This window comes from Cupressus sempervirens, chromosome 11 (genome assembly GCF_028749045.1).
Source record: "Cupressus sempervirens isolate cs-2001-9-10 chromosome 11, ASM2874904v1, whole genome shotgun sequence".
NCBI classification, from domain to species: domain Eukaryota; kingdom Viridiplantae; phylum Streptophyta; class Pinopsida; order Cupressales; family Cupressaceae; genus Cupressus; species Cupressus sempervirens.
The window spans coordinates 194,282,540-194,309,201 of NC_143128.1; the positions used below are offsets into that span (position 1 = coordinate 194,282,540).

Here is a 26,662-nt window from a genome sequence, read left to right on the forward strand (position 1 = left end):
GTAGGGATAGCGAGGGTATTCTAATTAGAAACAAATATTTCAAACTTGGATAATTGAAAAAATTATTGAAGAAGAGGTTTATGTAGTAAATAATGCAATTCTCTTAATGAAACACAAAATGAAATTCTTGGAGATCTAGCCATGTTAGAGACAATAAGAGACAAGTGAATAGACAGTTAGAAAATGTGGCCAATTACCATACATGTAGATAATGGGGGAAATGAATTCTTCTCTCAACACCATCCAAAAGGATTTATAATAAAAGTAGGACAAAATAAGGATATGCGAGGAGATTATACAAGTTGTTCAACCAATGAGAGAGTGCACTGGTACATTACTCTTTGCTATGTCATTTCAAAAAGAATTAGTTTTTGGATAACTTCAAGTAGATGAATTAGGATTGGGAAGAGATTAGTCTTCTATCTATCTAGTTCTAAATTTATAAGTTTGAATGTAATATTTTTTAAATAAATACTACCTATACTAATACTCTTGAAGTACTAATCAACATGTTCAAAAAATGAAGGATGTCTCAAGTGTTTATAGATTATCCAACCAAAGAGATAATTCAAAAGATAAAATGAGTGACTAGATAGCTAACACAGATGTATGAGTACAAGATTTCAATAAAACCTACATTATTTATTATATTGATATATGTCACTTTGACTTAGGTGTCTATTTTTGGATAATATCAAGAAGATTTAACACTATGTTGTAATGTTGTTACAAAAAATAGGGTTATAATTACAAAAATTATAGTATTAGAAAGAGAGACTTGTGAGCTATTTCAAACTGTGTGTGTGTGTGTGTGTGTGTGTGTGTGTGTGTACATATGTTTATGTATATATATATATATATATATATATATATATATATATATATATATACATATATACATATATATATATATGTATATATACATATATATATATATGTATATATACATATATATATGTATACATATATGTATATATATGTATATATGTATATATACATATATATATACATATATATATGTATATATACATATATATATACATATATATATGTATATATACATATATGTATACATATATATATGTATATATATGTATAGATATATATGTGTATATATATGTATATATATATGTGTATATATATCTATACATATATATATATATGTGTATATATATCTATACATATATATATATATATGTATATATATCTATACATATATATATATGTATATATATCTATACATATATATATATATATATGTATATATACATATACATATATATCTATATGTATATATAGATGTATATATACATATAGATATATATGTATATGTATATATACATATATATCTATATGTACATATGTATAATATATATACATATACATATATATCTATATGTATATATACATCTATATATGTGTATATACATATGTATATGTGTATATACATATGTATATATGTACATACATATACATACATACATACATATATATACATATATATACATATATGTGTATATATGTATATATGTATGTATGTATGTCTGTATGTATTAAGAATTAATAAATGATGCTGTCAATTTTTTATTCCCTCTTATCATATTTATAAAAAATAAACAAGAAATTCAATAAAACAATTGGTCTCCATAAAGAATGTGAAAATATGAATTATTAGGAATTTTGATCAAAAGGAAGCATCCCTTCTTATAAACCCCTCCATTTAGAGTGAATGGTAGGCAATGTTTTGAAATAAATATTGTCCCTAAATAGTGGCAAATACAAGTATTTACAACTTAAATTTTTTGAGAAATATAGATCAAATAAAGACAATAACAAATGACTGGAGGTATGCAATTTTTTTCTTATTTACTTTACATTAAATCTACAAATAACATTTAAAATTCTAAATATGCAAACTAGAAACTCATAAAATAAAACTAAGATGCATAAAAAATTTACACAAAAAATCCTAAAGAAGTCATTGTTCAAACTTCTTAGAGCTTAGACAAAAATGCCTCCAAAAAATACTACTTAATAAGACAAATAAACAATTTTTGTTGTCATAACAATATTTGACTCATACAATAAATAAAATCTAAAACTCCCCCTTTCTTCTGCACACACTCCTACTTGATAAATAATAAAACATGTTCCTCCATTTTGCCTATTTACTGGCCACAAAATGATTCCCCTCTAATTTCAAATTTTAAACTACCTATGATCAAATAATTTACTTGACAATAATGGTTGCACATACTCTACACTATCGTGAGCCAGCTAGGGATTATGATCTCCAGAAACATTCACTCATTGTTGTTGCATTTTAGAGGCTAGTGGCAAGAAGGTGGATGTGAGAGTTTTTTAAATTTCAATACTTCCCCTAAGTCCTAAAGTAATAAAATGGATCATTTCTGATCCAAGTCAACTACACATAGATTGTTCCTTAGACACTCAAAATCTATTATATCCAATTTCATCATAAATATGTCTACTAGTTTCTACTTAGACCTACAATAAATTTTTTTTCACCATACTCAACCAATTCTCTGATTAAATTATACCTAATTTCAATGTTCTTTCTATTCAATGATAGATAGGAATATTTGTGAATTCTATTGTGGAAATATTATCACAACACATTTGGGTACCATCTTCTTGTTTTTTTCTAGAATCCCATGAAGATTCTTCTAAGCCAAATAGCTTGACATGTTATTTCATTTTCTTCTATATAATAAACCTCTATTATAGACTAAGAAACTATGGGTCACTTCTTAGAGGCCCATGAGAATACACCCAAACCTATGTGAAACACATAAATTATAGCTCTCTTTCTATTAGCCAAACTTCCTCCCCATCAATATTTTTGTAATCGACTAGCCCCAATAATCTTTTGAAGTATACAAAATACCATATCCTTTGGCATCAGGGTATGTGCAGGATCATGGTGTACCAAACTATGGCCTTAAGTGGCAGTGAAAAACTAGCAAATCAGGGTTATGTCAACTTGACACATAATTTTAAAGTGGTTTTGAACTTTATATCAAAAAGTTGTAAGAAAATAATCTATAGGAAATTGAATCTAGTTTCTAAACTACAAAGCCTTATCTAGAGAAAAAAATATTTGATTGGTCAAAAGTTTGGATTTTAATGCGATTCTACAAAAAATTTCAAGGCGAAAATAAAAAGTAGGTGTATGTCTGACCACCTTAATCATAATCAAATGATAATATTTTTAAATATGATTTTAGATATAAAAAGTAGACTCATGCTTGGATGTGACACATATTTTTGGGAAATTTTTTTCCAAATAAATAATTATTTATGAATTTTCTACTATACTATTTTCAAAATTAAAAAAAATCCCGTGTCTGACCACCTTAACTAGTTCAAAAAAAATCAAAATTAACTTTTTTTTTTTTCTTATACTAGTCGAATTATAAAATGTGACGCATCTTTTGGATTTCACAAATCTTATATGGTTTGAAAGTTATAGCTATTTTTCAACCAGTATGTCAATCAACACTTTGTAGCTAACTCCATTAGAAAATAAGTAATAATTACATACTCAACTCGTAATTTGGCAAACCTTACATTTATGAAAAGCTAAGAACATTCTTAAGAAACCATTTTCATTACATCAAATTTTCGTTAAAAAAAGTCGTCAGCTACATGCTTGAAGTAAAAAACACATAAAAACATGCCAAAAACACATTTTTGAGATGTTTTAAAGATGACCATATAACATTGGTATCAAAAGATATAGTAGGAATTATAAAGGTATTAATTCTTTTCATTTAGTATCAGGATGGGTGGAAAAAAAGTTGGAATAGATTTTGAAATTTTTTGAGGCATTTCAGAACTACATATTTTTCAGATTGCCACTTTTTGGCACACCATGATGCTGCACATACCCATCATTCAAAAAGATTAGGATTCTCTTGCATCTTTACCAATGCAATTATTTTGAAGTTTTTATTAATATGGAAAATAGACTTACTACATGTATTATATCAAGTTCGGTCATTGTCAAATACATCAAACTTACAACAAAACTTTGTAAAATATTGGATACATATTATTGTTGCATTGTTTCTTTCTCAACTTCAAACCTATGGAAGTTTCTTGTTAGGGTTTGAACCTTACTCTTTTTCATTCTAAATCACTCTGAGATCTAATTTGCATATATTTCTTTAGAGACAAATATACCATCATGTATTTGTTTTACTTGCAATTTCTTGCAAATACCTCAAGAGACCCAAATATGGAATTTAAAATTCTCTTTTCATAGTCTCTATAAAGTTAGCAATGAGGAAATCATCATCCCCAATAATATCTAGATCATCTACATACAAGAGAATAATTAAAAATTTTCCATCATCTTCTTTGGTGTAAAGGGTAGCTTTAGTCTTACTTTTTTCAGTCATTTCTCATCAAATATGAGTCGATCCTATGGTACCATGCCCATGGAGATTTCTTTAGTCTATAAATCCTTTTTTCAGCCTAAACACATTGTGTTCTGCATATAGAACTTTATAAATAGGTAGTATCTCCACATATACATCTTATTTCAAAACTCTATTCAAGAACATGTACTTTATGTGCCTTTGAAATACATTCCATTTGTGTTTCATTACTCTAGAAATACACATAGTTTCAATCCTCTTGACAAGAGCATATGTCCCATCATAGTCTCTACTATTAGGATTAACCACAAACACTAACACTAACTACATGCAAAATGTAACCAATGTCACAATATAATAAATCACACAAAAGAAAACACAAGACACCAAGATTTAACATGGTTCACCCAAACCATGGGCTACATCCACTAAATAGCAAGTCTAATCTTATTACAATCTAATGTTTACAACCTTAATAAAATCCATAATCCTTATAGCTCAATACCACCACAAGAACTAGTTTTTACATCACATATTATGAAATCCCTAACTTGATGCAGGAGCATCTTGGGATTTCTTGAAATCCTACATGTTTAAAAGGATTTTGGCTTACAGTTGTGGAGTTTGATAGATAATAGGAGCTTGATATACACTATAGAGATTGGCATACACTATGGATCTTGGCATACTATGTGGTCCTTGGCATACACTATAGAACTCATCATACTCTATGGAGCTCAACATACACTTTGTAGCTTAGGATGCTCTAGGGAGCTCGACATTCTCTAGGAGCTCAGCAATGGTTGGGAATTTGTTGATGCTCGACTTGGTCTTTCTAACACTCGACATGGTCTTGGTTCCTATTGTTTCAAGTTTTCTATGAGTCAACCTTGGCATTTAATTTATGTAGGGATATTTAATTTGTGTTGTAGTCAACTTGTGGCTCAACATATATTTTAGGTGAGGGATTTAATTTAGTTAGTAATGAATTAGACCGACTTGTGGCTTAGTTGGGTATAAATAGGGGATATTGTAGATTCTTTAGCCATGATTAGGGATCATCAATCTTGGAGAAGAGGATTAAGGGTATATGCAAACTTTGAAGAGCTAGTAGCCACCACTTAAGAACTAGAGGATTGCATGGTGGACTAGAGGGTACAAGTGTGGATTCTTCATGGTGTTCTTATCTAGTTCTGGATCTAGACTAGCTTGGAACTAAGATTGAAGGTTAGATCTTGTGAGATCTTGGAAAAATTATATCGTAATAGTTATTTGTATTTGGCCCTAACCAGGAAGGTCTTATGGGCCAATTATTTGTATGTAATTAGTTTTTTTTTAATAAAGAGTTGTGAATTGGTATCAGATCTTCCATTGTTGTTATGTTTCCATTGTGTGGTTATTTTCTCAAGGCTAGGACATCTCCTTTGGATATTATCCTACCTCACACTATGTCAGGAGGTACCAGAGTGAAGGTTGTTCCTGAGTGTGTTAATAGATCACCGAAGTTGAGGTAGTTTGCACCTAGATTAGGTTTATCTTGTGGAGTTGATTGATCTTCTGGATTGGTGAATCTATTTCTTTGGATTTATGAAAATTTAGAAGATGCCTCCAAGAAGATTGGACCCTAGAGAAATTGATGATCTTATTGGTGTTGGGAAGGAAAGGATCTTAGAGAAGATTAGAGAAGAATTCAGATTTGACATTGCATTGATGAAGAGTGACATGACGACTAAAATTGTGAGTGCTTTAGGTGGTGTACCTAGGCATGTGGGTACTAATTATGGCTATGATGAAGTTACTAGATCTATTGGTGAGGAAAAAATTGATCATGTGAAGAGACCTATCGGAATTAGGGCTGGTTAGTTTGCTAGACCTAGATCTTAATTGAAGTTGAAGAATAAGATTTAAGTTTCTAACTTCTTAGGTACTTTGACCCCTAAAGACCTAATCAATTGGATTGGTGAATTGGAAGAATACTTTGAGTTTGAGGATATTGAGGATCCACTCAAAGTGAGGTTGGCACAAACTAAGTTGAAAGGACATGCTACTCTTTGGTGGAAAGAATTGCAAAGAGACAGAGAAGAGGAAGGTGAAATGAAGATCACTAGATAGAGATTAATGGTGGCTAAATTAAAGGCTAAGTCCATTCCTATTAATTATGAACTTGAGTTGTTTAAGAGGCTACAAAATATAAAGAGGAAAGAAATGACTATAAAGGATTATACCAAGGAGTTCTAGAAGTTGACTCTTTAGTCTGGGCATAGAAAATTTTCAAAGGAAACGGTAGCTTGGTACATTAATGGTTTGAGATTCAATATTCAGGATGAGATTGGCATGCTAAATATTAATTTAGTTGAGGATTCTTATCAGTATGCTTTGAAAGAAGAAGATAAGTCAAAAAGGAGAAGCCAAGGTAATGCTAGAGGGAAGGAGAAGTGGACTAACTTATCAAAGGCTAAACTTAGTGCTAAAGGTGAACCAAAGCTTGTTGATTAAAAGATAAGGATGGGCGGAGGTGGGTTTTGTGGTAATTGTTTTAGATGTGGTAAAGAAGGACATAGATCTTTTTAATGTCCTCATTGCAGGAAAGTTTTTGTTGTGAATGTGGTCATAGTCCAAGATAGTCAACCTAAGCAAGGAAAGAGTTTGCTAGCTAGGTGAGAACTGGTTTGTCAGAGGAGACTGGATTCTTGTTAAAGGACTAGTTTGCTTAGTACTTGTTATAAGTCTAGTGGTAAAGTTTGTAACATGATTATGGATGTTAGTAGTACTGATAACCTTGTCATTGAGGAGGTGGTTCAGAATATTGGTTCAAAGAGAGTGAGACATTCTTATCCCTATAGGATTAGTTGGTTGCAAGGTGGCCATGCTTTAGAAGTGAGGTAGCAATGCCTTGTTGATTTCCAAATTGGGCAGTATAAGGATCAAGTGTTGTGTGGTATTTTTGACATGAAAAGTTGCCATGTGTTTCTTGGTAGAACTTGGTAGTATGATTGTAGGGCTATGCATTATTGTGTCAAGAATGTGTTTACTATTGAGAAAGGTGATAGGAAGTATTCCTTGATTCCTCTGTAGAATGAAGAGCTCAGTAGGAGGAACTTGAGTATTCGTAGCCAAGTTGAGTTAGAAGATTCTAAGAAGGTTGGAGATTAGTATGGAAAGAAAACCTACAGCACACCAAGGATGGAGAAGAAGGAAAAGAAAAAGAAGAAGGGAAAGAGTGTACAAGTTAAAGACTTGGAAGATATGTATGTGAAGAAATAGTTTGGGATTTATGTGCTTAATCCCAAAAGATGTTCTTATAGCTACTAAGAAAATATTTTTGAACTTGGGGTGTTTGATGCAAGAGCATCTTGTGTTTTCTTGCAATCATGTGTGTTTGGAGGGATTTTGGCTTAAAGTTGTCAAGTTTAGAAGATACTGGGAGCTCAACATACACTGTGGAGCTCAATATTCATAGTAGAGCTTACCATAATTTGTGGAGGTCGACATACACCATGGATCTAGACATACTCTATAGATATCAGCATACTCTTTGGAGCTAATCGTACACTGTATAGCTCAACATGCTCTGTGGAGTTCAACATACTTTGGGAGCTTGAAAATGCTTGGGAATATGTTAATGCTAGGCTTGGTTTTTCTGATACTCAGCTTGGTCCTAGTTCCTATTGGTGTTAAGTTGTCTATGATCTGACTGTGGTATTTAATTTATATAGGGGTATTTAATTTGTGTTGTAGTTGACTTATTTCTCAACATATATTTAATGTGAGGGGTCTAATTTAGTTTGTAATGAACTAGGCTAACTTGTGGCTTATTTGGGTATAAACAAGGGATATTGTAGAGTCTTTAAGCATGATTAAGGATCATCTAGCTTAGAGAAGAGGATTAAGGGTAGATGCAAACTTTGAAGAGCTAGTAGTTACGGCTTGAGAACCAGAGGATTCCATGGTGCACCTGAGGGTACAAGTGTAGATTCTTCTTGGTGCTCTTATCCAGTTGTAGATCTAGACTAGCTTAGAATTGAGATTGTAAATTGGATCTTATGAGATCATGTAGAATTGATATTGTAATTGTTGTTTGTATTTAACCCTAACCGAGGAGGCCTTATAGATTGATACATTGCATGTAATCAGTTATTTTATGAATAAAGAGTTGTAAATTGGTATCAAATCTTTTGTTCTTGTTGTGTCTCCACTATGTTGTTATTTTTTGGGGTCTAGAATATCTCCTTTGGGGATTCTCTTGCCTTGCACTATGTCAAGTTGTATCAAAGTGAAGGTTGTTCCTGATTGTGTTGATAGATGGTTGAATTTGAGGTAGTTTACACCTAGATCTTAGGTTGAAGAAGGTTTATCTTGTGAATTTTGTTTGATTTTTTGGATTGTTGGATGTGTTCCTTTGGGTTTGTGAAAATTTGGAAAATGCCTCCAAGAACATTGGGCCCTAGGGAAATTAATGATCTTAGTGATGCTATGGAGGAAAGGATCTTAGAGAAGATTCTAGATTAGAATTTAGATCTGAGATTGCATTGATGAAGAGTGACATGATTGCTGAAATTATGAGTTCTTTAGGTGGTGTACCTAGGCATGTGGTTACTGATGATGGATATGAGGAAGTTACTAAAGGCTTTGAAGTTAAAAGATCTAGTGGTGAGGATAGAATTGATCATGTGAAGAGACCTATTGGAATTAGGGCTAGTCAGTTTGCTAGACCTGGACCTCAGTTGAAGTTGAAGCATAAGATGTAAGTTTCTAACTTCTCACATACTTTAACTCTGAAAGACCTGATTGATTGGATTGGTGAATTGGAAGGCTACTTATAGTTTTAGAATATTGAGGATCCACTTAGAATGAGCTTGGAACAAACTAAGTTGAAAGGACATGCTACTCTTTGGTCAAATGAATTGCAAAGAGACAGAGAAGAGGAGGGTGAAATGAAGATCACTAGACGGATATTGATGCTAATAAATTAAAGGCTAAGTTCATTCCTGCTTATTATAAACTTGAGTTGTTTAAGAGGTTGTAAAATCTAAAGTAGAAAGATATGACTATGAAGGATTATACCAAGGAGTTCAAGAAGTTGACTATATAGTCTAGGCATAGAGAATTGTCAAAGGAGAAGATAGCTTGGTACATTAATGTGTTGAGATTGAATATTTAGGATAAGGTTGGTATGCTAAATATTTCTTTAGTTGAGGATGCTTATTAGTATGCTCTAAAAGTAGAAGATTAGTTAAAGAAGATAAGTCAAGGTAATTCTAGAGGGAAGGAGAAGCAAGATCAATCAACAAAGGCTAAACTAAGTGTTGAAGGCGAACCAAAACCTATTGATCAAAAGAGATGGATTTGTGGAGGTGATTTTAGTGATAATTGTTTCAAATGTTGTGAAGGAAATAAATCTTTTGAATGTCCTCATGGTCAGAAAACTGCTGTTGTGAATGAGGTTGCAATCCAAGATAGTCAACCTGAGCAAGGAGAGAGCTTGCTAGGTCTAAGTACTAGTTGGTTAGAGGACATTGGATTATTGTCAGAGGACTAGTTTGTTTAGGACTTGTAAGTCTAGTGGTAAAGTCTGTAAGGTGATTGTGGATGTTGGTAGTACTAATAACTTTGTTGTTGAGGAGATGGTTGAAAAACTTGGTTTGAAGAGAGTGAGACATACTTATCCTTATAGGGTTGGCTACTTGCAAGGTGAGCATGCTTTAGAATTGAGGGAGTAATGCCTTATTGATTTCTAGATTGGGCAATATAAGGATCACATGTTGTGTGATATTGTGGACATCAATAGTTGTCATGTGTTTCTTGGTAGACTTTGGTAGTGTGATTGTTGGGCTATGCATGATTGTGTTTACTATTGAGAAATATGCTAGGAAGTAGTCCCTAATTCCTTTACATATTGAAGAGATCAGTAGGAGAAACCTGAGTATTGATAGCTAAGTTGAGTTAGAAAATTCCAAGAAGGTTGGAGATTAGTATGGAAAGCAAACCTATAGCACACCAAGGATGGATATGAAGAAGTAGAAGAAGAACAAGGGAAATGGTGTACAGTTTGAAGACTCAGAGGATATGTATGTGATGAACTACTTCGGGATTCTTATGTTGAATACTAGAAGATGCACTTCTAGCTACTAAGAACATCATTTTGAACCTTGTGTGTCTAATGTAGGAGCATTCCGAGCTTGCTCGCAATCCTATATGTTTAGAGGAATTTTATCTTAAAGTTGTGGAGTTGGGCAGATATTGGGAGCTTGGCATACACTATGGAGCTCAACATACTCTATGAAGCTGAAGATGCGGAGCTTGGCATGCTTTGGGGAGCTCAGCATACTTTGGGAGCTCAACAATGCTTGAGGATTTGTTGATGCTCAACTTGGTCTTTCTAACACTTGACCTAGTCTTGATTCCTATAGGTGCCAAGTTGTCTATGAGTGGGCCGTGGAATTTAATTTATGTAGGGGTATTTAATTTTTCTTGTAGCAGACTTGTGGTTTAACACATATTTAATGTGAGGGATTTAATTTAGTTTTTAATGAATTGGGTCGACATCTAGATTCATTAGGTATAAATAAGGGATAGAGCATAGTATTTAGCCATCATTAAGGATCACCTATCTTGGAGAAGAAGATGAAGGGTAGATGTGAACTTTGAAGAGCTAGTTGCTATAGCTTGAGAACTAGAGGATTGCTTGGTGGACCTGATGGTACAAGGGTAGATTCTTCATGGTGTTCTTATCCAGTTGTGGATTTGGACTACTTGGGAGCTGAGATTATAAGTTGGATCTGGTGGGATCTTGCAAAATTTATATTGTAATTGTTCTTGTATTTGGCCCTAACCAGGAAGGATTTATTGGCTGACACATTCCATGTACTCAGTTATTTTATGAATAAAGAGTTGTGAATTTGTATTAGATATTGCATTATTTTTGTGTTTTCGTTTATGTAGTTAATTTTTGGGGGATACACTACTACATGATAATAGGTTTTACTACATTTGTTTAAGACAGAATTCATCTTTTGTCTTTAACTTCCTTTTTTACCCTTTCGCTAATTTTTTATTTTTCAAATAATATATTTACTTTGTCAATATACAACAAAATGTAAAAGTCATAAAATAATTAAGTGGGAAACTAAATTTGTTCAGTTAAAAATAAATTTAAAAATAGAAGATATTTTGGAACATAGTTGCTAGGGTTATAGCGGATGGAAGAGCATGGAATTGGCATAGTGTGGTGAGGAGAACTAGGAATGGGGATACAGATAATAGCCTATACAACTAGGGTGATCATGGCAAGGAAACTAATGCCGATTAGAAGTAGCATCAAAGAATGCTTCCACTTGATGGGACAGAAACAATTTTTTTTTTGTAGAGGATGGCCATTATGTATGATGAATAGGAAGAGATATGGAAGCAGCATGGACAAGAGGTAGTAGGAGAGGTAGAGGTAGAGCCCATCCTTGTAAATTACCTTAGCTGCAACATTCTCATACACACAACATGTTTGAGAGCCTATTAGCATTTCATCTAGTGAACATGCTTTCAATCACCTCTTTTATCCTATCGCAAACCTTAACAAACTATTTATTGATGTCATTACAAAAAACCCTCAAATACACCATGCTCAACTTCAAGGTTTCCTTGCTTGCCAAGCACACCCACGTGGTACATTCCTTGTGGGCTCAAGATTGATTCTTGGTTGCTTTGATTATCTAGAGTGGGATTTATGAAATGTTCATTGTAGGCATCCACCCTATCGCTTGGATTGGGGGTGGTGCTTTTTTTTTAAACTATGGATGGGAATTATCATTAGAGAGACTATTGTTATTGGCAACAATGTCACTATTTTTCCCACTGTTACACTCCATTTTGGTTGCAACACTTAATGGAGCCACTACATTCATCAACACGGCAATGCTAATATTTTCTTTCCTAATATTCAAACTCAACACGAGTGATTTTTAACCCTTTTTTATTATTTTTCCTTTCTTCCCATTTGTATAGTTTAGTTTACTTATACAACAAATATCTAGGCTTTTTCCATGTTTGTGTTATTTACAAAAAAATAAGTGTAAGATCAGCTATTAAAACAATTTTAGGAAGAGAAACAAACCCCAACTCTATTTTGTATTGCTCCCAACCTTCTCCTTGTCTTGCCTTTACACAAGCTTAGTTGTGAGAGGTAACTCTAGAAAACTCACCTCTACGAGACTCACTTGGTGTCATTAACCAGTAGTCTTAACCCTGTGATTCTATACAACATCTCTCCACTTCAACATTTGGCATGGGGAGCCAATCTTCCAACATTTAATGTACTCTTTGCAGATTATCCAATAATTTTCATGTATTCTTTGGAAGTATTTCATCAAATTTTACATCATTTTCCTCCTTTAAAATTCTTTAATCTAATTTTCCCATCTCTAATTTCTTTTGATTTGGTGTTATGTCTCCTAATGAATAACATCCTTCAATGCTTGCTTTTGTGGCTACCTTCTCAATTTTTCCATCCAAGCCTCCTTTTATATCATGCATTGGATTCACATCTAGATCTTCTTTTCTATTATTTTGAAATTTCCACATTCACCATTTCCATCTTTTTCTACAACATTGCTAATCTCTTCATTGAAATTGGTTGGAACTCTATTTCTATCTATGATCTTTCCAAGAGATAGATGATATGCTCTCTTTTTCTTGAAATGTAACTCTACATTATGGGAGAACTTTTACTTCAACTTCCTAGAATTTTCCATATTTTACTACTGAAGAATTATACATTCTCCTTTGGTTTATTCTATGAATGATGTATTTGGGGCTATCTATTTGACCTATTAGGATCATCTGAAGCCGAGTTTTGTTTAATGCTCTATTTCATAGTAGGCACTAGGAAGAACACTCAACTCATCTTTCCAACTTGGCTTGTCTATAGAGAAGATGTTAACTCATGAAATCTGAGCATGACAATCCTAATGCTACAATCAATGAAAGTTTAATTTATGGTTTAGATTTTACAAATCTAGTTTTTAGTTTCCTTTGTTCTAAAGACCTTATTATATTTTTTAATAGTCAGGAATATGCAACTAGAGTTTGTGGATCTATTTCTCATTCATTGTCCTATGAAGACAAAATTAGATATTTGTGGTACTCCAGTCAAGGAAGACTTTGTGCCATTAGATATGAGGTATTCTTGGAAAGCAATGGAGTAGTGCATGGATTTGGGGTCTACCAAATGTATAGGGCTTAGTATATTTTCCTCTAATAAAATAAAACACTTCCTACAACATGCAAAGATTCCTCCTATTCTTGATCGGATAAAGAGTTTGCACAAATAGAAATTTCAATTTTAGGGGCTTCTTTTTCATTGGACAAAAGGGATATTTGTGTTGACTACTCTTTTTAACATGTTCTCAATGTCTTTAGTAAAATGTCTCAACCATTGTCCATAGAAAAATTCATAGACTTGTCGAGGTTATTTTTCCCTTTTGTATAGGGTTATGAGTAGCCTCTAATCAAATAGTTTGTATTGAATTATGAATTGTAAATTAATATTATTTAAAGGATTATAAGTACTTATGATAATTTTAACTCTTAAATAACCTACATAATCATATGAAGGCATTTATATCATCGAATTTTATTCTAGGTATAACCATAACATGTATAGAAAGTATATTGAATTAATGTGGAATACAAAGTATTTGTTGCAAGAAAGAACTAGCAACTATGAAACCAGAGAACAGACTAGCCAACAAAAAACTATAGAATACTTGAGAAATCAGCAAAAAATACAAACATTATTGGGTCTTCATTTATTTTTTATTGAATTACATCAAGTTGGCTATGTTGAGGTGGGGTTTAGAGCCTAGAGTAAGTGTGTTGTGTAAGAGCTACAACATAGGAAGAATATATATTCAAAGAAAGAGTTGTGTCCACAATTAGCATTGTTCTTAGCAATAATATAGAGGTTCTGCAAGCATCTATAGGGCCACTATTGTTTATATAGTTAAGATATTTTTCATGGAGGCTAAAACACTTTAATTCATTGGCTGATTTTTTATCCATTGTGAGTGACCAACATTGTCAAGGCATTATGTTTACATTTGTGATTGGACAAATCATTTACAATTGTAAATTGGTTGCATTTTTGAAGTTATATGTTGTTGATAATTTCCAAAATTTAATGATTACAACTAGCTAGCTATCTTGGGCATGGCTTGTGAATGTTTGGGCATTGTGTATTTTTACAAGTGAATAAGAGTCAATCACAAGTCTATTAAATTGGTACTCTATTTCAATTTATCATATTACTTATATTATCTTTCCTTGCAGGTATCATATGGGAAATTCATACATTATCAAAACTTCAAAAAAGTATATCCTTTGTAGAGAAAATGAGTAGTTTGGTAGAGTCAGAACTCACAAGGGGTTCTTACACAATTTCTCAATGCAAAGCATCATACAATTTATCAATTTCAAAATAAGATGTCAACATAATGAATGCATCACAAAGCTTTTTCATTTGGTAATGGATCATGGCCATTTAGCTATTTTTAATAAACACTTTTCTAACTGTCTGAACTACTTTTTTTAACATTCAAGCATGAAGACTAAGGATTTGTGTGGTTTTGATGGCCTGGTTATATCACCCCTCTACGTCAGTGTTATGTTATCTTTGTGACAATCCATAGTCACTCTTTGACTATTGTGAAACACATGCCTTCTCCTACATGGTTCCTTGCAAGTATTTGAGCATCCAAAATAGACTCTCCCTCATCACATTAAAAAATTTGAAGGTTTAATTTACCTGTAGCATAGAATTTCTACATCTCTTCTCGAATTATCACCATTTGTTGCTTTCCTAGGATCCTAATTTTTATTCCTTGGATGGTTCTTTATTTTGATGATAATTTGAGATATTTTCATCATAATTTTTTACAACTATTTTATTTTGAGAATACATCATGAACTATATTCCAAAAAACTAAGTAATAATTTGAAGATTGTAAAAATATAACCTCTCTTGTTGACTTGTTCTTGGTTTCTGTAGGGTTGTTATAAAGCTTAAATTAAAAATTCAGCATATAAAGTTATTGCTCCACTATTTTGGGTAAGTGTTATTTTTTGAAAGGTTGTGTATTTTTAATATATTTTACTTCCTATTTATGTAATGATCCTAATTGGCATCCACACACTTTTCTTTGCAGCTTTCTATCAAGATATCTTGTTGTCATCCATAGAAAATGGTAGACTAGGTACTCTCTTTTTTCTTTTTGTTCCTATATTATCATTTTTTGTAAAAATAAAAGAGTAACCTATATTGAATAGGTAGCATATAGAATAAATGTTAATTTCTAATTGTCTGATATTTTCTTATTGATAGATTGCTAATTGTCTTCCTACAAGGCATCTTCTATATTTTTTTAAAAAATTGGGATAATATCTCGATGGGATCATTAGTTCCTTACACGAAAGATTTCCACCAACTATATCAAGTCTACCATTCTTCATTAGGTCACAAATATTGGTTCAATTATCAATCACCATATCAAAAAATGTTACCATCCCATCATTATACAATCAGTCCTCAATTATTCCATATTATTTTCCAAAGTTCTACCTTTTGGTCCATTAATCCTAACAGGAAGAATTGAGTCTTTAAGGATTATTAGGCCTTGAGGAATAGGTTGGTTACCTCATTCAACCTCCATACCATTGCTTTATTAGTCCCCTTACCAAATATCCTAGAGCTTTGAGTTTGTTGGGTAAAAAGCTTCCTTAATCTACAACATTCCAAACTCTGTTTTTTTAATCATAAAATAGTGAATTACCTTTTCTTCCTATCACACAATATTTTTAGTATCATTTCCTTGGGGAATTCAAAAACCATGTGAATTGAACTTACTAACATTCCTTTTCAAGCTATGTCCATCTGCCATCCATCCTAAGTACCAAAATCATTAGCCTTTGTTAGATCAATAAGGTCATTGTCTAGTGAGACAATAATACCCATTATCTTCATTGGAATATAATCCACATAGAGACATGGTTTCTTATTCCAAGATTTCTTAGTTGTCACACACACACACACACACACACACACACACACACACACACACATACACATATTCTCCCCTAGATGCAAGGTTCAACCAAGATGCTTTACTACTTACCCAACTTGTCTCTACCTTTTAAATGTCATTTACTATCATGGAATATGTCTTTACTGCAAGAGCTCCTCTCAACTATAGAACATGTCACTAGTCAAATGCCTATCCAATCTATTGTGATCTATTTGACCAACATGGCTTAGTAGTAAACGCATTTGTGGCACTAGTAGCCTTATATTCAACACTAAATAAGCCAACAAAATTAAACAAATAATACAATACTATGGCCTTGATATGGCCTTATTACAATCATTTGCAAGAACTAGTCTTACTATTGATAGTACATTGTGCATTCATAGAAATAGTACATCATCATCATTTGAATATAGAAATACCTAAACCTCATATTCAGAGTTTGTACTTCTTTTGTTAACTATGAAACTCATGCATGACATTTCTGAGTTTACACCTCCATTACTAGTGTTGCTAAATTTTGAGAAGATTGTAGCTTCACTTCCTTCAAACTTAGAAACTTCTCCCTTCTCTTGAATTCTTGATTTCACTCGTAATATCAAGTCAACTTCCTTGATGCATTATATTTTCTATTGTAGGTGCTCTGTTAAAAGAGTTTTGGTTGAGCTCACACCCACATAGCCAATGTTGCATTTAAAAATCAACTCAAATGCTCATGTATGTTGCATTTTAACAAATTTCCCTTTTATTTCATTTTAGTTGTGACTTTATATTATCATCAAATTAATCGCAAGAAGATATAACATAATCATGTTGGGGAAGAGCCACTATCATACAACAATGGTTGTATGATATGCCTTTACATATATCATGAGAAACTAAACAACTAAAATGTCAGGAACATTTGAAATTTGCATGAACAACACACTTTTTGTTTTTACTAAGTAAACAGTAGCTAGCATTAGAATGACTATTAACTAGACAATTCCATTTTTTATTTAAGGATTATTTTTTTCTTTCCACTTCTAGAATTTCTAAATATTTTCTAAGTATTGGGATGAAAAAAAGAATATTTATAGATAAGCTATGTTTTTGGAGGTGGGCATGGAAATGGAAAGAGGTCATTTAATGCAAACATTACCTTGGTTTTGCTAACTTTCTTTTGAAACAAAAGGAAAAAAGTAGTTCAATATTTATATTCATAGTATAGACTTTTTTAACAATAAAACTCCCATATATCATATAGAATAAACATGTCACCTTAAAAGAAAAATCCTATATCAAAAATGTCCACTTAATGGACTTGACTTTACCAACAAGCCCGAATCAATTGTTGTACATGACTATAAACAATATAGTACATAATGATATCGAACCTACATATATCACATCCCTACTTTAAGTGAAATCTTATGTCATTAAGTGATATCCATACATGCTCCTCTAGTTCCTAACTCTGTATCAAATTCATTGGACAAGAAAGCAATAACATCCAAAAAAAAATTGTTTATGGAATCAATAAATCTCCTTGCAACTTCATCCACATGTATCCCTTGTTCTATAGCTTGATTTGCATGTTCCTTGAACATATATGCTTTAAAATCTTCTATGTAAAGCTTCTTTTGATGCAACTATTGAAACAAGACCAGGGCTTGTGAATTGATTTATGCTAGTAGTGTGGTTCGCCACACTAGGTGGCCCCATATGCGAGCCCTTAATAGTTGGATTTGTAGGAGTGTGAGTAAACCACCACCCTAAACTTAAAGATTGTCGATGTGTAAAAATACAATCTAGGTTATGGAATGTTATTTTGTTGAAGTTAGTAATAGGCCTTAGAAAGAAAGCATCAACATGTTTATTGTTCTAGAAGCTCCTCAAATCTCCATGTACACACACATAGGAACCATTTTACACAACAACTAACTCTGTAGACTCCATTGTATCATTAACACATATTTTCACTTTGATTTTCTTTTCTATGACATCCAAATAAAATGACACAATGTTTATTCTTTCTTCCTTGGTAAAAACCATTCCAATCAGGTTAATATTAGTGACTTCCACTCAATCTATTATATAGTTCAAATTGTCTTCTGAATGCTTATGGGTCGAGCAGTCAATCAATGGAGAGAGTAGTCTCTGACCGATATTTTTCTACCCCTAAAGATGATATTTTTATGTGCAAACTACTGTAGCCAAATATCAAAATTCTACAAACATTTTACAGGCTAAATAGGAAATACCAACCTATAAGCCAAATAGCTGACATGAAATCAATGTAAAATTTTATGACATTCAAAATATTTTTCTACATGATCCAAAGTTATCTAAAATGCCAACCATATAAATAGGATTCTTCTTGCAATCTTAGACAGAAGACCAATGAGCACAAAGTTGATTTTCATTGACACATACACCACTGACTTTCCTTTTAGGATATTCAAAAGTCCTTACATATATCCATCTTGTAGCAAACCACTTTTCTCCCTCAATAACAGGGAAACTGCTACGTAGACTGGTATCATCGATTGTAGCATCTAGGTGTAGACTAATTGCCACACTTGGTACATTCTAACCATGAATCATCCTTTAATTGGTTCAACCTTCCCTCTGAGTAATATATATGCAATTCTAAACTAGTCTAGATTGTGCTTTAACTCCTAAGGTCGGGGAGACAGACTGGACATAGATTCAAAAATAATTAAGGATTTTACAATATCTGCGATGATCAAGTTTATAATGCCATAGATGACCTCATCCACTTATTTAACAAAAAATAATTATGGAATTAAAAAATGAAAATGATTATAAAGGACCAATCAACTGCAATTTAATTCTCCATAGCATTTAAATAATAAAAAAGACAACAAACTTTTATAAATCATTGAAATATAATAATAGAATGTGTCGTGTTGTTGTGTCTTTCTTTAATAAAATGTGACTTCACAAATACGGTCACTTCCATAAAAAATAAATCACACCCTTTCTTTTTTAATAATCGCACAATTACTTTATGTCTTCAGTTTTCATATACACTCGAACAAATTGGTTATTATACCAATTTCCCTATTACAATTAATTTTATTACTTACAGCAATCCTGGGAGGCGGTGACTTTTCAAATAAATTTCCTGACAGATGCGTATTGTTTTCTTTCAATTTTGGCCTTCGATATTCGCAAGCTCCTCTCTGCAACCTAGGGTATAGCTTGTTTTTACATGTCATCATCCTTAGAAAAGGCATGATCGATATCGAGTTCTGATACTAGGCAATCGGGAAGTGCTTAGTTTCATCTCTCGCCTACCATTTTTTGTGAAGCCGGCTCTGACGTCGTGGTTATCTTCTTATTTGTTTTTTTATAATTGTTTGTTTCTCCTTGACACATTCGCTGATTCCCAAAAACTCACCTCTTTAGAGGGAACTATCTACCATATGAAGCCTTTAAGCCATTCTCATATTTGGTGCTGCGTATATTGAGGTGCTTCCTCCCTTTTGCTTCTGCGATCTCACTAATCTTCTGATACATCGAGTATGAGTTAAGTTTTCTTTAGTCATTGGCATGATATAACTCCTTGTTCAATGGTTGTCTTTTGATGTCTCTGTTTATGCGTAGATAGTCTGATTTTGCTGGTCCAGTTCTAATGGCTGCATATACTTTCAATGGATGAAGGCATGGATACAGTCTGCAATCATATTCCAAACAGTCAATGATGTTGTCTTGATTATCATACATATATTTCTTGTTTTGTTTTACTTCCTTCGCATTGTGCCATCAATTCTATATTGTCGTAACTGTTGGATTGTATATACATCATGAGTCTGATTTCTAGGATGCATCGTTCAAGATACCACTTGATGTTGGTTTGAACTATCTTATTGCCATCTACGTTTCATCCGGCGTTGTGACATTTACAGGACTGATTGAAGTCATTAAATAACTTTATTATATTGAGATGTTTCTGTTTTGCGTTATTTGTGAATGATGAGACTGTCGATGCTGTATGTAACATGGTATTCTTCATATACAGTTATAGATATATATTTTTCACTTCAACACCTAATCAGTTTATATGTCTCATATTAATGATGATAGAGAACCTATTCTTTAACTTGTTTTGTATTGCTTCTTACTCCCAACAACATTCATACTGAAGATTTCTGTATATGTTTTTTATTTGTTCATGCTTTGATGTTTCTGTCATGACAGATCTGGAAGTCACAGTGCTTCCTACAGTCCTTTGTTCTTAAGACCCAATCCCCATCATACAACTGATTAGAAGGAATGTAAATGCTCTTAATTGTATAGGAAAGAATAATAGCAACATTCAGCCAGTCAAAAATGTGCACCACACCCTTCAAAGTTCATCTTCGTGCTTTTTCATTTCATACTCCGGCTTGAAAAGGCATAGGTATACTGGCTTCCACAAACAGACCGAGATATCCATGAATACAAGCCAACATATATCACAGAATTTTAAGAATCAATGGCCCACAATATTCTTCTGCCTGTCAGATGCAAAAATAATAGCATCTAGAAGATAAAACATGAAAGCCATCATTATAGATTCACAAGTGTGACGTCTTTCACTCATCAATAGGAAGTCTGTTTATTTTCCGAGCTGAAAAAGTAACTGAATAGAGATATGTACTAAGGTGGTGATGTGATATATGTAACATACTTCCAAGCCCCAATAAATTGACAATTCTGATTGTTCCTTGCTTATAGAGAATACATCAAGTGCACAAATGGAGTATTAAAATTAGAGCTCTTTCAGACGGTCTCTCCTCCTACTCCACATTAGAAAAATTTATCAGCACTGTGGAAATTCTATGACCACCCATGGCTTGATTGAGTTCATCGTAGAAATAATCAAAATGAAGTTCATATTTCTGGCCATTTTCATAATGAAAAATCTGCATTGTCTCTCCATTTTCTTTCGGAAGAAGGGTCCAAGCTAAAATCCTTGCTTTCATCCTTGCAGTAATTTCATCCTAGCCTTCACTCAAGAACATTCTTGAGCTTGTTCGGATTTCACTCGTTACACTTTTCCCCGAGACGTTGTCTGCAACCATGGACTTCTCCAACCTGTCTCTTGACAATGCAATGAGATGATCACACTCTTCATCTGTAAGGAAATTCTTGTACAAAAATGCCCTGGGATACTAATACAACTGAGTTAGTCGAGATGGATCAAACCCAAGTGGTGTGCCATATTTCAATATGGAAAGTTTGGATGCATCCTTTCCTGTTCTCATTGAAATTCTATACATCTCATCGAGTCATCCAGGGAGACCGATTGCAAACTTTGTGTTGTGGCCAGTTTTGATTGCTCAAAAACCTCGAAATCAAGTAATGGTTGAATCATAAATGAATAAAATGAATTGAGTCTCTAGGATGGATAGATTACATGGATCTGATGCTAAAGCTAATACCTACAGTAGCACATGTGAAATCATTAGGTACTAATTGAAACCGCTAATAGTTTCTGATAGGGTGGTGATTATGTCATATCTTTTAATCTATTCACCAAGTAAATAGATACAAGCAAGCAGCTTATTATACAAGAATTGTGATCATTTGTAGGCAACTATGCATTACGCTACACAATAATATAGTACATTAGATTAGTGTTAAATACATGTCAATTTCAAAAAGTGTGAAATCAGTTCTCAGCTGGAGAAATCAGAAATCATACGAACTCTATCATCTTTATAACTAGATATCTTTTACAGAAGAGATCTTGATTCTATCTAGTGCTAATAAGTTGAATTTGGTTGTAGGAGTTGTTGTGCTGCAATTTTATAACTGGTTAGACGTTCATTCTCTTTGACAGGGATCAGAGAGCCCTACGTACTTCCAACCCACATTTGTGAAGAAATAAATTAAAATCACAACTTTAAAAAAAATTCACTTGGCACTAACTATTGCTGAGTGCCAGTTTTGCTCAGCACCGTAAGGAGCCAAGTGGCAGGAGGGTGCCGAGTGAGCTTGGCACATGAAGGAGCTGAGTGAACTCGGCACGTGAAGGGAAACTCAGCACCAATGGATGCCAAATGAGCTTGGCAGTGCAGATGCTGAGTGAACTCGGCTTAAACTGCAAGGTTTCAACCCAGACAAAGACTTGACCGAATGACCAAATTATAGCATGAACTTTTTCACCATTAAAACTAGAGATCCAAAGCTTGAAGCATACAACAATAATTTTCTTAAATACAATGAACAGAGGAGGAACAATGGATTCACGTATGTCTGCTTGCTTGCTATTCAACTTTGATTCAACCTATTACAAATTCTAGGAGCATTCGGCTACAACCAGAAAATCCTAAAATAACCCTAAATCTTTCAAACTGGTAAAACTTTAAACTTTAAACTTCAAACTTGCATCTCTAATGGCTATGTACAATAATGCCCAGAGCAATCACTACTTCACAAGTTGAATCCAATAAACCACGAACTTACAGAATGACACGAAGAAACATGTGCAACTGCAGGCATGAAATGAACTTCCTTCTATCTCTGCACTTGACTTGATCTATTGATCAACTTTCTTCCTTCTTCCTCTTCCACTCTGCTTAGTAACTTCTGATCTCTCTTTTTACTCTATATTTGAATGAATCTGTGACATTCCTTTTGTCTTACTGGAAAAAAATGTTTCCCCCTATTTCCAAATTTGAAAACTCACCTACCTCTATTAAGTGTTGTGACTGTTGTGCAGGTCATCAGAGGTGGTAGGTTGGCGTTTGGCTTCAGAGGAAAACATCTATCAGTAATAAATATTCTAACACTCCCCCTTTTTCTCGAGCCAAACAAATAGAGACCAATTTTGATCCAAATCAACTACACCAGGACACTCTCTTAGGTGTACAGAACTTCCAATGCCTAATGGCTTAGTAAATATGTCTGTCAGCTGCTACTCAGACTTGCAAAATTCTAGTTTGATATCCCCATTCTCCACCAACTCTCTAATGAAGTGATATCTGATATCAATATGCTTTCTTCTCCTATCGAAAATTGGATTCTTGGACAATGCAATTGATGAGATGTTGTCACAATAAATTGTGGTTCCATCCTCTTTCCTTTCATTGAAATCTGTCAAGATCCTTCTTAACCAAATAGCCTGACATGCGATTGCATTTACTACTATAGATTCAGCCTCTACTGTAGATTGAGCAACAATTGGTTTCTTCTTGGATGCCCATGAAATTGCACCTGATCCCATATGAAACATTTATCTGGAAGTGCTCTTCCTATTATATAAACTTTTAGCCCAATCACTATCCATGTAACCAACCAACCTAAAATCACTATTTGCAGTATACAAAATTCTAAATCCCTTGGTACCATTTACATCCCTTAGGATCATTTTTCCCGCTTGCCAATGGGAATCCTTTGGTGTTTCTATGAATCTAGAAATCAAACTTACTACATGCATTATGTTTGACTGAGTTTCATTCAAATACATGAAACTTCCAACCATGCTCTTGTATAGCGTTGGATTCACACTTTTGCAACAATCTTACTTTCTCAACTTTAGACCTACTACTATTGTTGTTGGGGCCACCTTACTATTCTACATTTTAAATCTCTTCAAGATCTATCGTGTATATTTTTCTTGAGAGATAAAGATGCCATCATGTATTTTTTTTACTTCTATGCCTATAAAATACTTCAAGAGACCTATGTCTGTCATTTCAAATTCATTTTTCATAGCCTCCTTGAACTCACTAATTAGGAAATTGTCATTTCTAGTGAAAATTAAATCATCTACATATAAGACAACAATCAACACATTACCATTTGTTGCCTTGATGTGCAGTGTGGGCTCACCATTTCTTTTGCTAAAGCCATTGCTCATCAAATATGATTCAATCCTACTATACCATGCCCATGGAGCTTGCTTGAGCCCATATAGAGCTCTCTTCAATCTATACACCTTGTTCTCTTCACCTGCAACTTAATAACTACGTGGCTGCTCCACATACACTTCTTCCTTCAATAAACCATTTAGGAAGGCATACTTCACATTTGTTTGATATACCTTCCATTTGTGCTAGGCTGCAATTGCTATGATAGCATGCATGGTTTCCATTCTTTCAACTAGGGCATATGTCTCATCATAGTCTTTGCCATATTGCTACTTGTACCCCTTGACCACCAAACATGCCTTATGCCTATCTATTTTTCCTTTAGCATTGTACTTAGTCTTATAAACCCATTTCACTCCAATTACTTGTTTCTTGGGAGGCAAAGTAGTTAACTCCCATGTCTCATTTCTTTCAACGGAATCTGTTTCCTCATCTATGGCACTACATCATTTCTCCTCTTTCATAGCTTCGTCAAAATATATTGGGTCACTATGAGAAAATAATACAAAATTTATACTCTCATCATAATCTTCCTCATACCTTTCATCTTGGTATATCTCCCTTAGACTCTTGGTCTTTCTAGGCAATAGGGAGGTGAGAGTGGGATTTGAATTATCAGTATTGCTGCTACTACTATTTTGCATACTAGCTCGAGGTTTTCTTGATGTGCTTGGAGCTGTTGCTCGGCATGTTAAAGGCTACTTGGCCTTTTACCTTTTTCTGCAATCTAGGTCTGTTGCTCAATCTTCTTCTTAATCATCAATGTCATCTTCTTCCTCTTCAAAGGTAGGCACTTTACTTGAAGTGCTTGGGGATTCATCTATCGAGCCATCCCATGACTGATTTTGTAGGACACTTGTTGATCAAATACAATGCTATTGCTATAGCCTCTCCCCAATATTTAGTTGGGAGCCCTTTTGCTTTCATCATGCTCCTTTCGATTTCAACAATGGTCTATTTTTCTTCTCAACCACTCCATTTTGCTATGAAGTATAACTGGTTGTCAACTCTTTCTTAATGCCATCTTTCCTACAAAAGTTTACAAACATATTGAAGGTATACTCCCCTCCTCTATCTAATCTAAGGACCTTAACATAGTGTCCACATTCTTTTTCAACCAGGGCTTTAAATTCAACAAATTTGTTAAATGGTTCATATTTATTCTTTAAGAAATATACCCATGTCCTATGACTGAAATCATCTATGAATGTCATAACATAAATACTCCCCCCAATAGAAGTAGTTTGCATAGGGCCTACCAAATTAGAATGCAACAATTCTAATGGTGCTCTAGCCCTTCTAGAATTTTCAGAATTAAAGGGAAGCCTATGTTGCTTACCCAATATGCAAGCCTCACACTTGTCATATGAATGTACAATGCTTGCAAAACCTTCTACCATTCTTTTCTTGGACAAAAAATTTAAACCAGCAAAGCCAAGATGTCCATACCTGAGATGCCAAAGCTTGGAGGGGTCTTTAGTCATACTCCTAAGTTCTGATTGTTGGTGTACTACTGTACATGCATGTTTTGACTTGAGAAGAGAAAAATGTTTCTATCCTTAATAGGAACATCTGATTCTTTGTCATTTGAACTACTGCAAGTAATCTATTACTCCCATCCTTCTCACGAATGACACATTTGTCATTTTCCATTAGCACCTTGTATCCATTTTGAATGAGTTGTCCAACACACATCAAATTGTGCTTCATACTAGGGGAAAAATACACATTTTGTATCTCCTTCTTCTCAACTTGTTTGGTGTAGACCATAATAGATCCTTTGCCCAGTATTGGAATGGTTCCATTATTTCCCATTTTAATTTCAGACTTAAAAGTCTTATCAATGAAAGAAAATAGACTTTCATTACCACTCATGTGTTTGCTACAACTGTTGTCTAGGTACCATACCTCAGGGCTTCCTTCTTCATCAATGTTACAAATGATGAAGGTTGTGAGATTGTTTGCATTTCCATTGTTCACATTAGCCACATTAGCATTTTTATTTGACTAATCACCCTGCTTCTTCCAGCATTCACTTGCATAATGCCCATATTTATGATAGTAGTAGCATTCTATATTACACTTATTGGAGTTGTAATTCTTCTTACCTCCTCTAGAGCTATTTTGAGAGGTGATTGCTCCCTCTTGGTTTCTTGTTCTTCCTAAGCTTTCTGCACTAGCATTCCTTTGACCATTCCTTCCACGAGCTCTATTTCTTGAGCCTCTACCAGAGCTATTTCTTCCTCACTCCCTACCTCTTGACATCTCTTGAGCTTTGAAAGACTACTCTTGGGAAGTAGTAGCTGACTTGTTTATCCGATGC

The 26,662-nt window shown here is 33.5% G+C and overlaps 1 pseudogene; it reads right to left on the reverse strand.

Annotated features, from left to right (window-relative positions):
• Window positions 1–17,892: 17,892 nt before the first annotated feature.
• On the reverse strand, window positions 17,893–24,519 carry LOC149528848 (uncharacterized; annotated as a pseudogene).
• Between the last annotated feature and the right edge of the window lie 2,143 nt (window positions 24,520–26,662).